General features: G+C 40.3%; 1 non-coding gene across 1 annotated transcript; it reads right to left on the reverse strand.

The window, feature by feature from the left end:
- Positions 1–10,868: 10,868 nt before the first annotated feature.
- Positions 10,869–11,000, reverse strand: LOC114514584. The gene has a single exon (XR_003686081.1). It is a non-coding gene; the product is annotated as a U11 spliceosomal RNA (small nuclear RNA).
- Between the last annotated feature and the right edge of the window lie 3,580 nt (positions 11,001–14,580).

The following is a 14,580-nucleotide window of genomic DNA, read 5'->3' on the forward strand; positions in this document are numbered from 1 at the left end:
GGAAACTGAGAAAACAATACTACTCACAATTGCTTCAAAATTAATAAAACACCTAGGAATAAATCTAACCAAGGTTGTGAAAGGTCTGTATTTGGAAAATTATAAGACACTGAAGGAATAAATTGAAGAAGATCCAAATAAGTGGAATTACATACCGTGTTCATGGATAGGAGAATTAACATCATTAATATGTCTATACAACTCAAAGTAATCTATAGATTCAATGTAATTTCCACCAAGGTTCCAAAGATGTATTTCACAGAACTAGAACAAATATTTCAAAAATTTATATGGAACCACAAAAGGCCCCACATAGTAACAACGATCTTGAGAAGAAAGAACAGAGTTGGACGAATCATGCTACCCAGTACCAAACTATACTACAAGGCCACAGTTATCAAAAGAGTCTGGTACTGGCATAAAAACAGACACATAGCTCAATAGAAAAGAATAGAGAGCCCAGAAATAAACCCACACCTTTATACTCAGTATTTGACAAAGGAAGCAAGCACATAAAATGGACTAAAGATAGTTTATTCAGTAAGTGCTTTGGGAAAATAGGACAGATGGGTGCATAAAAATGAAAGTAGAGCACCTTCTTAAACCACATACAAGAATAAATTCAAAGTGGATCAAACACTTAAATGTTAGACCCAAAACCGTAAAAATCCTTGAAGAAAACATAGGCTGTAAGATCTTGGACATTGCTCATAGAAAATTTTTATTGGATGTATCTTCCCAGGCAAGGGAAATGAAAGAAAAAAAATAAACAAATAGGACTATATCAAGGAAGTAAAAGGAAGTAAACCTTTCTTTCTCATTTTGCTGAACAAAAACTAAAAAGTTTTGTTCAGCAAAGGAAGTCATCAACAAAATAAAAAGACAACCCACAGAATGGGAGGACATATTCACTGATACATCTGATAAGGGGTTAATACCCAAAATTTGTAAAGTACTTATAAAGCTCAACACCAAAAAAACAAATAGCTCAATTAAAAAATAGGCAAAAGACCTGAATAGACACTTCTCCAAAGAGGACATACAAATAGCCAGTAGACATATGAAAAGATGCTCAATGTCACTAATCATCAGAGAAATGGAAATTAAACCCATCTCACACCTGTCAGAATGGCTATTATCAATAAATCAACAAACAAGTGCTGCTGAAAATGTGGAGAAAGGAGAGCCATTTTGCACTGTTGGTGGGAATGCAGACTGGTGGAGTCACTGTGGTATGGAGAGATCTCAAAACATTAAAAATGGATCTGCCTTTTGACCCAGTAATCCTACTTCTGGGACTATATCTAAAGGAACCCCAAACACTAATTCTAAAGAACATAAGCATACCTATGTTCATTGCAGCATTATTTACAATAGCCTCGATATGGAAGCAGTCCAAGTGTCCATCAATAGATGAGTGGATAAAACAACTTTGGGACATTTACACATGGGAATTCTACTTGGCTGTAAAAAAGAATAAAATCTTACCCTTTGCAACTGTATGGATTGACCTGGAGAACACTATTCTAAGTAAAATAAGCCAGTCAGAGAAAGACAAATGGCATATGATTTCACTCATATGTGGTATCTAATAAACAAACTGAACTAACATGCAAAACAGAGACAGACTCATAGATGGAGAGCAGATGACAGCTAGTTATGGGAAGGTTAGGGGGTGGAGGGATTGAGCAAAAAGGAAAAAAGGACTCAGGGACATGGACACCAGTGTGGTGATTGTTGAGGGAAGGTTGATAAGAGGGGACTAAATGGTAATGGGAAAAATATAATAAAGATTTAATGAAAAAATTAAATTAAATTAAAAATAAAATAAATGCAGAATATGTGAGGGATTGTTTTAAAATAGAGAGCAATTTTCCTGGAACTGGGTCTTTGATGGAACTGGGCTCATCAAGTCCAAGTTCTACCTCCTACTGGATCACCCAGAAAGACCCTTTTCTGTTCCAGTTTGTTTGCTCTGTGATTAGGATGGAAAATCCAAATTCAGGTACACTGATCCTTGAAGGTTACAGGAAATATAGTGATTTTATTGGCAGTAAAAGAGAATCATATTAAAACAGAGCCCCTATTACATTTTCTAACAATAAAAACAACAATAAAAAAGCCTAAGTGATCAACTTAATCACTAAACTATTAACTAAGTGATCAAAGTTAATCACTAAAAACAGACAAACTAAATCATGTGCCTCCCAAATGATGTACCAAAAAGAACACAACACTACTTCTTTGGTTTTCCTGGCAAAAATGAATAACATGAACCTAATCGTGAAGAAACATAAGGTAAAAACAATCTATGTGACATTCTACACTGTGACTGGTTCGTATGCTTCAAAAATATCAAGGCTGAATAACACAATGTAAAGGGTAAAAAACTGTTCCAGATTAAAGAAGACTAAAGAGACATGAAAACTAGAGCAATGCTCTGTGATATAGGACTATATGGACTGGGAAATATCAAATAGAAAAGATATTGGTAGATAATGAAAAATGTATATGAAAGATGGAAGATACTTCACATTATATATCATCAGGGAAATTCAAATTAAGGCAACTGTGAGATACTATTATAGAACTCTTAGAATGGCCAAAATCCTGAATACTGGCAACACTGAATCCTGGCAAGGATGGGCAGCAACACCCACACTCACACATTGTTGATGGGAATACAAAATGGTACAGCCACGTTGGAGGGCAGTTTTGTGGTTTCTTATGAAACTAAACATACTCTTATCACACTATTTAGCAACCATGCTCCTTTGTATTTACCCAAAGGAGCTGAAAACTTATATCTTATACAAATTCTGCAAAAGGATGTTTATACCAATTTTATTCTTAACTACCAAAACTCGGAGGCAACAAAGATATCCTTCAGTAGGGTAATGGATAAATAAACTGTGGTACATACAGAAAATGAAATCACATGCAGCACTAAAAAGAAATGAGCAACCAAGTCATGAAAAGATATGAAGGAACCTTAAATGCACATTACTAAGTGAAATAAGCTAACCTGAAAAGACTACATATGGTATAATTTCAACTGTTGGGAACTGCCCTGCTTGGTATCAGAAGCTGTAACCCTCTCCAAGGCTAAGGCTGAGGGAACAACCTTGGAACCGTAAACCACCAAGAAGACAAGCTTATCTTCCTGGCAGGAGCACTGCTTCTGCTCCTTTTACTTCACCCTGCCTGGCCCCCAATGCTTGGTCGGTTAGCCAATGACAAGTAAGATTCCCCAAGGGGGGAACAATCTAAGACAGGCATGACCATGTGGGAGGCCCCCAAGGAAGGACTTTGGGGACTACAGCAAAAGGGGGTAATGGACCCTCACCCCTCGGCTTTGACATAGCCTGAGTCCTCATTGTCTGTGAGAAAATCTCCTTATCTCTTGGTTGCCTTAGTTCCCTTGCTCCACCTAAGCCTGAAACAATGACAGGGTGGTACAGCTCTGTGCTGGAAAGGGTGGGTTCCCCGGGGGGATCAAGCCTAAAAGAATATGTAAAATCCTATGAAACCTGCTTTGTTTAGAATGCTCTCAGTTGAATGATAAGGGTCCAGCAAGAAGTAAGTTTGTTCCTCAAAGTTTTACAGCTCTTTGACCCTGACTCAAAATAGGCCCTCATACTTCCTAGTTACCTATTGTTTGATCCTTACTTCCTGGCAATGAGTAATGAGCTTTACCTGAATTCTTATGCAAATGAACCCGATAAAAAGCCTGCTCAGGTGGGAGAACTAGGTGCTCTCCCTTAGGGTCACTCTCTCCTAGGGAGGGTGGCCATGGCGTTCCCCACTAGAGAGAGTGGCCATTCTGTTCCTACTTCCCCACAGGACCTGGTTGTCTCTGTGTATGTTTTTCTCATGTGTTGACGAGCCATCCGCGGCATTCCACGGTCACTGCCAGTCGGTGATCCCTTCATTCAACTATATGATGTATTGGAAAAGGTAAAACCATGGAGACAAAAAGATCAGTGGTTGCCAGGAGTGGGGGGGGGGGGGGTGAATAGGCAAACACAGAGGATTGTTAGGACAATGAAATATTTTGTATGATATTATAATGTTGGATTTATGTCATTATATACTTGCCAAGCCCATAGAACATGCAATGCCAAGAGTGAAACCTAAGATAAACTATGGACTTTGGGTGATTATCATGTCAATGTAAGTTCATCCTCAGAAAAAAAAAAGATTGTTGAGTGATGTTGATAATGGGGGAGGATATGCAGAGGATATTTGGGAAATCTCTGTAACTTCCTCTCAATTTTGTTGTAAACCTAAAACTTCTCTAAAAAATAAAGTATTAGAAAAAGAATATGGACTGTGGATAATAGTATTGTGTCAGTTTAAATTTACTTGTTCTTATGAAATGCACATTGAATTATTTAGTAAAGGGGCACAGTGTCTCCAAATTTACTATAAAATAATTTAGGAAAGAAAAATCATAGATAGAAATATAAGTAGAGATGGAGATAGAAATGTGTATATTTATAGAGACATACATGGATAACAAATGGAGAAAAACGAAAAATGTAAGCAATTGGTGAATTTGTATAAAAGGCATACAGAAATTCCTTTTACTATTATTGCAAATAAAAATTATTTTATAATATAAAAGGCTGTTATTTATTGAGTATCTACTATGTGAAGCCATGTTTCAGGTGCTATACATGGATTACCTCATGTAATCCTCACAATTGATTTGTGGAGTAGGATTGCCACGTTTTGCAGAGGAGGAAACTGAGGCTCAGAGAAGTTAAGTGATTGTTAAGTGACAGAGAGGTCTGGTCTTAACCTGGGTTGTTCAATGCCAAACCTGGGTTTTTGACCACTATGCTCTCCTGTTTCTCTATGAGAGCCACATTTTTATACTTATGCATGGTCCTCTGAGGATTCTAAGCTGGCTCTAATACCCTCCACTTCCTTCAGTGTAAAACCTGCCTCTACACAGCCAAGTGCACCATGGAAGCACTGGAGTTACTTCTGGAACCAAGGACAGCTGATCCCCAAGCCACAGGTCTCCAGCCTTCTCAGCCAAAACCCCGTCACTAAAGCCCCTGACCAGCCATCCCCCTTTGATGCTCTTATTCTCTTTTCTCTTGGTATTCTCCTTAGCTTGCACCTCTTTCTGATGCCTACTGAACCCCCACTGATGACCTTTTTCATTTAAGTGAAAGTTGCCTCCAACCTCAGGATGCCGCTGCCTCAGTGTCCCACTCTAACAAAGGTGTTATTTTATTTTATTATTATTTTTAAGATTTTATTTATTTACTTTTAGAGAGGAAAGGGAGATAGAGATAGATAGATAGAGAGAGAGAGATACATCAATGTGCGGGTTGCTGGGGGTTATAGCTGTGACCCAGGCATGTACCCTGGCTGGGAATCGAACCTGCGACACTTTGGTTCGCAGCCCGCACTCAGTCCACTGAGCTACACCAGCCAGGGCACAAAGGTGTTTATTTTACTGTTCCTCATATGACTCATGTTCTTGTGATAGGATCGGTCTTTTTCAATTGCCCAAGTATTATGGACTGAATTGTATCCTTTCAAAAAAATAAGTTGATGTTCTAAACCCCAATATCTCAAAATGTGACCTCATTCAGGAATAGGCTCATTGCATTAGTTAAGATAAGATGAGGTCATACTGGAGTAGGGTTGCCTCTGAATCCAATAGGTCTGGTGTCCTTAAAGAAGGTGATGTGAAAATACAAGAGCAGAGAACAGCATGGATAATGGATGTGGAGACTGTAATGGTGCAGCTGTAAGAAATGGTAAGCATTGCCAGTGGTAACCAGAAGCTAGGAGAGCAGTATGGAACAGATTCTCTCTCAGAGTCTTCAGAAGAAACCAACTCTGCTGATAATCTGGATTTCAGACTTCTAGCTTCCAGAACTGTGAGAAAATAAGTTTCTGTTGTTTTAATCCATCCTGTTTATGGTACTTTGTTATGGCAGCCCTAGAAGAACTAATATACCAAGGCTGTTTCAAACTGCTTCACATAAGCTGGAAAAAAATTCCCTGCTCCTTTAACATGATATTAGAAAGGGAGTGAGCCTTCATGAAGATACTTTCTAAAAGCCCCCAAACATGGATGATTTGTTCTCCTTCTGAACTAGAATGTTAACGCTTTTTTTTTTTAAGGTCCAATTTTTGCTTGTACTTCCCAACTCTGTACTGCTTTGGGTTGTACATGAGTTTTCAGAAAAAGAATGACATAAATCTCCTCCCAGTGGGAGTCCAAGACAGGAGAAAAAGTTAGTATAGGGAGAGGTAGCCAATGCTGTATCTGATGACACCAGTCCTGTTCCTCCGTAGGTTGCTGTGTGGGGAAGAGCACTACCAGGGATTGTCCTCCACCTGAAGGAGAGAAAAGTGACCCTCTCAAGAAGGTCACAGGCTGAGGCCAAAAAGGTTCAGATACTCCCATAGGTATAAGCATGTAAACCCTACTAGCAGTTTAAGACTTTTATCATACATCTAATATATATAAAACAGTGTCTGGGTTTGAACCTACACAAAACTTACGCGTTTCTTGTGCATAGTATGAATTATTACTCCTTATGGATTGTTATGAATGATTGCACACAATATAATACGAATTATTGCATACTTCAGCCACATGTGCAGCTTCTCTCCTTTAAATTTTATTCTTCAGAATTTGGTGTTTCATAGTTCTTCAAACACATCATGATCATTCAGGGCATCTATTCATGTATATGGTCTCCTCTACCTGAAATGCCTCTTTCCTCTCTGCTGGAAAATGTGTATTTCCAGGGTTTTGCCCATTGCAGCACATAGTGTGTGTTCAGGAAATGAACAAATATTTACAGAATGAAAGAATGAATTACTCCTTCATCCCCAAACTAAGTTAATCACTCCCTTCTCTGTGCTTAGAACCTTCTGTATACATCAGTTGTTTCATTATCACACTATGTTCCTAATCATCTCTCTCTCCCTGACATTCTTTTTGTTGTTGTTACCATCATATCAATTTTTTTTCAAAGGCACTGCTATAGCCGGAGGTGCTTATGGTGACACCACAACAAAAATTTCATGCCTTATATTTTCTGTCCAGAGAAATTCTATTTGCTTGTTCCTTCTGTCTTTCTGGAAGAAAATCCACTATAAATCATTTACCAAATAAACCTCTTAATGTGCTTATTAAGAAAATATTTTGGATCTTGAGTTTCAGAATAGATAAAAAAAAAAGTATTGGGTGTCCCATACCCTTTCCCCCCTTACTGGCCTAGTAAGTCCCTACTGCGAGACATTTCTGCTGCCTCTGAAATCTTAAAATATAAGTTGAAAGAAATGGCATCATGTGTTCATGCCGAGTTGCAAGAAATCAGGCACAGCATCCCTAGGCCTGGACAGTCTCGTGAGATGTTGTGAGGAGACTCGTGGGCCTGTTGCTGTGCAGGTTGTGGGTGGGGCACAGGTGCTGCGTGGAGTCCCACCTGGGCAGAGAAGCTGCGAGGTGAGCCACGTACAATCTGTCAAGGAAGTTGTCCAGAGCCAGGATGCTTTTCTTCAGGCCTTTGCTGTTAGGCTGGGGTGACTGGTGGTGTTGAAGGGTCTCAGGCAGCATCTACTTGCAGTTAGATAGGCACTGGGAGCGCCTGACCACTGTGTGGGGCCTCAGCTCAGCAGTGAAGCCAGAGGACTCGCTGACAGGCCAGCAGCCCTTCACCACGAATATGGGGGTGCTGCCCCTGGCATTCTGCAAAGACGTGGCCCTGCTTCCTGTTCAGGATACCGTAGATGCCACCAACCTCTTGTTAGAGACACTGGGTCTCCACAAGATGAGGAGGCACGAGGAGCCACACTGCATTGGCATGTGGGCGAAGAGGCTGCTCTAGCCATGGGGATGATTTGCATGGCAGCCGCAGGTAGCTTCTCTTCACAGATGTCAGCATGCATGCCCTGCGTGTTCTCACACAGCGCCCCCTCCCTTGGAGGCCCACTGGGAGCCAGCCACCATGCTGTACCTTGAATCTTCCTGAGGTACTGCACCACTCTTGGCGATATCAGTGAGGATGCCTGGTGCTGGCAGGCCCAAAGTACCAGATCTTGTGTCCTCCAACCATTCCCCCCCCACTCTCCTCTAAATTTTACCAGGTAGCCTGACTCTGCTTGAGCTCCTGGTGGGCAGACACCTTGCCCTCGTTAACATCCTCGACCAGGCAGTTGGGGAAGGGCCGCACTTTGGTGTACAGTCTGTAGCGCTTGTTGAGCGACCTGGACTGGCACAGCTTTTTCCTCTTCTAGCTGATGGTATTGTGGCAGGAGATGACCAGGATGGATTTCTTGAGATGTAGGTGTGGTTCTCCTCCAGGATCTTCAGGAAGATCTATGTGTAAGATCTTCACACATAGTGAATTAGTCAGCATCTCACTCCCACCCTCTCTGGTATGACTGCTTCCTGGACTCCTCAGTCATGCATTGCACCATGGAATCTGACTTGCTCAGCCACTTCATGACCCCTCCACCAGTTAGCTTGGGTAGGTTGGCCAGGTTTTGGGCTTCCATGGTGACTCTAAGGACAGGGCTCACCCTGAACTTTGTCACACGTATGTGGAGAGTGTGCTTGAAGGTGGTGAATGTGCCTGTCTCATGAGGACATGAGGTCCATGCCCACCAGGCCCATGATGTTCCCGCAAGGCACTCCTACATGAACTCTAAATAATGTCAGACAGATTATTGATGGCAAGCTCTATTTATGTTTATCTGGCAGGATCAACAGAATAGTGCCTGAAATATAGTAGATGCTCAACAAAATTCTGTTGAATTGATTTGAATCTTTATTTACTCTTGGGCATCTTCTTATTCACTGCACCTGGGCATCACTACACCTGGGCGTCTGTGCAGTCCTCTGTACTGTCCTCCACTGCAGACCTCCTTATGATGTGGTTTTCTGCCTTCACATGTGATGTGGTTATCCTGGGCGGAAGTCACCATACTGCCAGTGTCTGGGACCAAGAGGTATACTCAGCTGCTTATTTTTGATATAGATCATTGTTGTTGAACTCTAAATGTTTGATTAGTTCAAGATGCAAAGAGCCTTTGGGAATGCAAACTCTAAAGGACCATATTTCATAGACAGGGAGTTTCGTAGTTTCAGCAAGCCTTTGGAAGTCCTGAAGTGGCTCCATGCACCTGTGGGATCTCCAGACAAGGTAATCCTCTTCCCTCAAGTTTATGGGTTCTGGGCTGCGGGCCAAGCCACTCCCAGCTTTTATATGAGGGGAATCCAGGGGTTCCTTGAAAGGGAAAGATAATTTGCCAAAAGAGCAACCTAGAGGGAGGCAGGTTAGCAAAATAGTTAGAAAAATGGATTTTGGAGTCAGCATGGGCTTGAATCTCAACTCCACTCCTTATTAGATGTGCAGCTTTGGACAAGCCTACTGAACTTCTCCTAGACTGAGTGATAACATCTGAAAAATGGGAGATATTAGCTATACCCATGTGATAGGGTTTTCATCAGGTTAAGTGCGCAAATAAATATAAAAATCCAGCCCAGAGTATGTATTCAGTAGCTGTTGTGTCATTCTATCAAAGTTCAGGCTGACTGAGGCTTTGGTTCCTCAGTTGGCTTAAATGCTTTTTCTTTGATTTTGTATGTACAAGTCCTTTGCATCAAGAACTCATGGTACACTCCCATGCCCTTTTCTTCCACGTGCTACCTCCTTGAAAAATCCAGGAGTTTAGCTTTTCCAAATGTGTGCCCTGAGGCATCTCTTCCCCTCTAGGAGCAACTCATAACTCCAAAGCTCTCTAATGACATTTGGGAATTTTTTTGTCTATTATTTCTTCATATACAAATAGAGAATCATTATGGTAGGACATAATGATTCTGATCCTACCATAATGATTCTCTATTTGTATACACTGTGAAATGATCACCACAATAAGTCTAGCTACCATCTGTCAGCACACATAGTTAGAAAAAATTTTTTTCTTTTCCTTGTGATGAGGACTTTTAAGATTTACTCTTTAGTAACTTTTTAAATATGCAATATGATATTATTGACTATATTTTTATAGTCATCCCTATGACTTATTTTATAACTGAAAGTTTGTATGTTTTGACCCTTTCACCCATTCTGAACACCCTCAACTTCTAGCAATCACCAATTTATTCTGTGTTTCTATGAACTTTTGTGTTTTAGATTCCACATATAAGTGAGATTATATGGTATGCATCTTTCTCTGAATTATCTCACTTTTCATAATATTCTGAAGGTCCAACCATGTTGCAAATGGAAAAATTCCACTTTTTTCATTGCTGAATAATATTTATATATGATATCTTCTTCCCTATTCATCATCGATGGACATTCACTCAGCTTGGTTCCATATCTTGACTATTGTAAATAATGCTGTGGTGAACATGGGAGTGCAGATATCTTTTTTTAAAAGATTTTATTTATTTTTAGAGAGGGAAGGGAGGGGAGAAAGAGAGAGAGAGAGAAAACATCAATGTGCGGTTGCTGGCGGTCATGGCCTGCAACCTAGGCATGTACCCTACTGGGAATTGAACCTGCGACACTTTGGTTTGCAGCCCACGCTCAATCCACTGAACTATGCCAGCCAGGGCACAGATATCTTTTTGAACTAGTGTTTTTGTTTTTTTCCAGATATATAGCCAGAAGTGGAATCACCAAATCATCTGGTAGTTCTATTTTTAATGTTTTAATACTTTTGAGGAACCTCCCTCCCATTTCCACAGTGGTTGCACCAATTTACATCCCACCAACAGTGTATGAAGATTCCCTTTTCTCTACAGCCTTACCAATACTTGCTATTTCTTGTGGGGTTTTTTTGGTTTGTTTGTTTGTTTCTTTGTTTTTTAGTATGTCAAGGGTGCCAGGACCAACGATCACTAGCTGCCAGGTACCAAAAATTATGCTTCCGAAATCTCTTGATGTCGATTCCGCACATAGAGCAATAAAGCTGCCCTACGTGTGCCACTCACAACAGAAGCCCTTTTTATTTCTTGTGTTTTTAATCACAGCCATTTTAATAGGTGTGAGGTGATATTGCATTGTGGTTTTGATTTGAATTTCCCTAATGATTATCGTTGAGCATCTTTTTATGTCCCTGTTGGCTATCTGTATGCCTTCTTAGAAAAAATGTCTATTCAGATCCCCTGCCCATTTTTTAATTGGATTTTATGTTTTGCTGTTGAGTGATATGAGGTTTTGTTTTGTTTTGTTTTTAAATTTTATTTATTTATTTATTTATTTATTCTAGACAGAGGGGAAGGGAGGGAGAAAGAGGGAGAGAAACATCAATATGTGGTTGTCTCTCATGCGCCCCCTACAGGGGACCTGACTTAGCCAGCAACCCAGGCATACGCCCTGACTGGGGATCAATCAGTGATCCCTTGGGTTCACAAGCCTGCACTCAATCCACTGAGTCACACCAGCCAGGGCAGGTTTTTAAATATATATATTTTGTATATTAACTCTTTATCAGATATATGATTTGCAAACATTTGTTACCCTTCTGTAGGTTGCCTTTTTTTGTTGTTGTTTCCTTTGCTGTGCAGCTCTTTATTTGATACAGCCCCACTAGTTTGTCGTTGCTTTTGTTGTCTTTGTTTTAGAGTCAGATCCAAAAAATTATCACCAAGACTGATGTCAAGGAATTTACAGCCTACGTTTTATCTAGGAGTTTTATGGTTTCAGGGGCAGAACTCAACTTCTAAACTCTCTCTCCTCTGGGGATCTTGCGGGGCTTGGTTGTGCATGTTGTTAAAGGTAGGTCTAGAGTAAGCCTTGCTTTGAATCATGCTCCTTAGTCTCAATGCATGGTCCTTCTAATGTCTTAGCTGGTGCCCGGCCTTGTTGAAAGATATACATTGTGGAGCATGGTCAGCAGAAGTCTCCTCATCGGTGAGGACACTCAGTGGTCTAAGGTAGGAATAATAGTTACAGGAAACCTGGGCTAGAAAAAGACCCAACCAGGGCATGGGGAGTGGATGACACATGGGAAAGGAGGAAGGGTAATATCTTTGTGGACGTAGCTCTGACGGTTGGCAGCTAAAAAGGAGACAATTTTCAATTCAGAATAAAAATGAATTTTATCATTGTGAGAGTAGTTCAAAGGTGAAACGTTTTGGAAGAGAGAGAGTTTGTTGTCTTTAAAGGTAACTAAATAAAAGTTAAGTGATCCTTGTATGGAATGTTGAGGCAATGATTCATTTCAGGTGAGGATTGAACTTAAGGACTTTGGCATCCTTTGGTTCACTGAACTTGAGTTGATTTAGCAAGAACACTAGTCATTTACTCATTGCATCACAGTAAGGGAATTGTCCTTTATGTGTGTAATGGAAAGTGCATGGTTGGTAGGAATAGACCTGAGTTTGAATCCCTGATCTGGCATTTTCTAGCACACTTTCTGAAAGAACTCAGTTAAGTTTCCTAACCTGCTAGCTTCTTCCATTTTTAAAAATGAGGGTGCTGCAATATTAACTTCCTGAGAATTGTTGTGAATATGGAGTTCTTGATAGAGTGCCTGATGTACAGTGTGGTCCAGGAATACTTGTCATTAATATAATTGTGTTATTATTAGACAGCTTAAAGATTTTGATTGATTATATTTCTAAGAATTTATCTTAAAAATATTCATGGTTGCATACAATGCTTTAGTCATAAATTTGTTCATCATGGTTTATAATATATATATTTATAAACATAATTTTTATTATTATAATAGAATAACATTCTAATACTGTTCGATAACCAAAATTCCTTCTAAATACAGTGACTGTGGGGAGATTTTACTTTGTTCCCTCTTGTTTTTTTTGTCTCCCTTAATGTTCTACTGTAAATTAAGTGTTTATTATAAATAATAAAGAGATAAATTATAATAAGGCATGTAAGGAAGGAGTCAATTTCTCAGCCTCAGAGGTAGGTATTTTATCACTAGTTGGTCCTGGGTGGTGAGACAGGGAAGATGCCAGCATCAGATGGGAATAGTGGTGGATAATCAAGGTTTCTTTGTGTCCTGAAGCATTTTACATGGTCAATGAGTGGTTGCAATTATAGTAAGTGCTACAGAAGACTAAAAGATGGAGAGGCTCTCTGGATGGGCTTGGGGAGGAGGTGAGGCTTGCACGCCAGAAAAAAGAACTGCATTTTCTGGAATTCTCAGCCAAGGTCTGAAGTCCATGAAGGAATCTGAGATCTGTGTAGTTTGGAAAATGCAGCTATTGGATATCAGGTAGCAACTTCTTCTATCCTTGGGTTTTTAGAAATCCCTGAAGTTTTTATTTGCAGAGGGAAGCTGTGGAGAAACTAAGGAAATGCAAGGGCTTTCAGAAATAGTCCTGCTGTGAAACTGCAACAAATGATACCCTAGCTGCTCTCAGTTCACTTTGTACAATAAACCGTCCCTGATGTGTGTCAGGGGATTTTCCTTTATTTAGAAATTTGAGCCACTCTTCAAAATCTCATGTTGTATCATCATTTTATGAGCGTTTTCTAAAAGGCTGAGGCATCTGCCCTTGGTTTCTAGCCTTCTGCAGGGCAACATCATGAAACTGGAGCAGCTGAATAGGACAAGTAACTTGAAATTGTGATGATGACAGTTTTAATCCAGTGTTGTACAACAACATCTTGACTGAGGCTCAGGTTCCCAATTTCAATGTCAAGGAATGGAAAGTCTTTTATCTAATATATTTTGGACCCCAGGCTTGTGTTGGTAGGGTGGAGCTTGAATGGGTGGGAGTAAGGGGTGAAGGGTGGTGGTAGGGAGGACATGCAAGTTTGTAGATATTAACCAGCTGGTGTTACAAACTTCTGTAAAAGTAAGGCAGTTCATTACCTAGACTTTAGACATGCAGGAAGCTGGGAGATAATGATTTAGTTCTGGAAGTAATGCAATGTTTAGCATCTTGTTGTCTAGGGAAGAAAGAAGAAGAGAGTGATTTTCTTTTTTAAGACCAGAAAAACAAGAAAGAAATAAAGAGGGAAGAGAAGAGTGGAGGGGAGGGGAGGGAGGGAAGAAAAAGAAAAGAAAAGAAAGAAAAGAAAAGAAAAGAAAGAAGAAAAGAAAAGAAAGGTGGGGAGAGAAAGAAATGAATTTCAATGCTATTGGTAAACACCATGGGTAATGTTACAGAACAAACAAGGGGGGGCCTGGGACGATATACTATTATTGAAAAAAGGCCCCAGGCCCATTATGTCCGCCACCCTAGGAACAACGTCTCTCAATGCCAGAGATTTGTGAAAAGGAAAGGAAATGTTTATTTAATGCTATACAAACTTCAAGTAGTGACCTAATGTCTTTATCAAAAATCCTAAAGTCCCTAAAAACCACCCATAAACAGACACAGTCCTTCCTTCCCCCTTTGCCCAGTCCAGAATACTGTATCTCAGGAAAGGAAATAGAAGTCCATGGCTCAGGCAGTTCTCTGGTTCTTCCCAGTTAGTACTCCATCTTGACTGGGAGACCTCCCTGGGTTCCCAGCACCCTCTGCCGAGTCTTCAGGATCTCTGCTAAAACCAGGTGGTGGTTCCCCCTTCTAAAGCTGCGGGGGTCCCCACTCTGGCAAAGGCACGTGGT

Source organism: Phyllostomus discolor, chromosome 3 (assembly GCF_004126475.2).
Source record: "Phyllostomus discolor isolate MPI-MPIP mPhyDis1 chromosome 3, mPhyDis1.pri.v3, whole genome shotgun sequence".
Lineage (NCBI taxonomy): Eukaryota > Metazoa > Chordata > Mammalia > Chiroptera > Phyllostomidae > Phyllostomus > Phyllostomus discolor.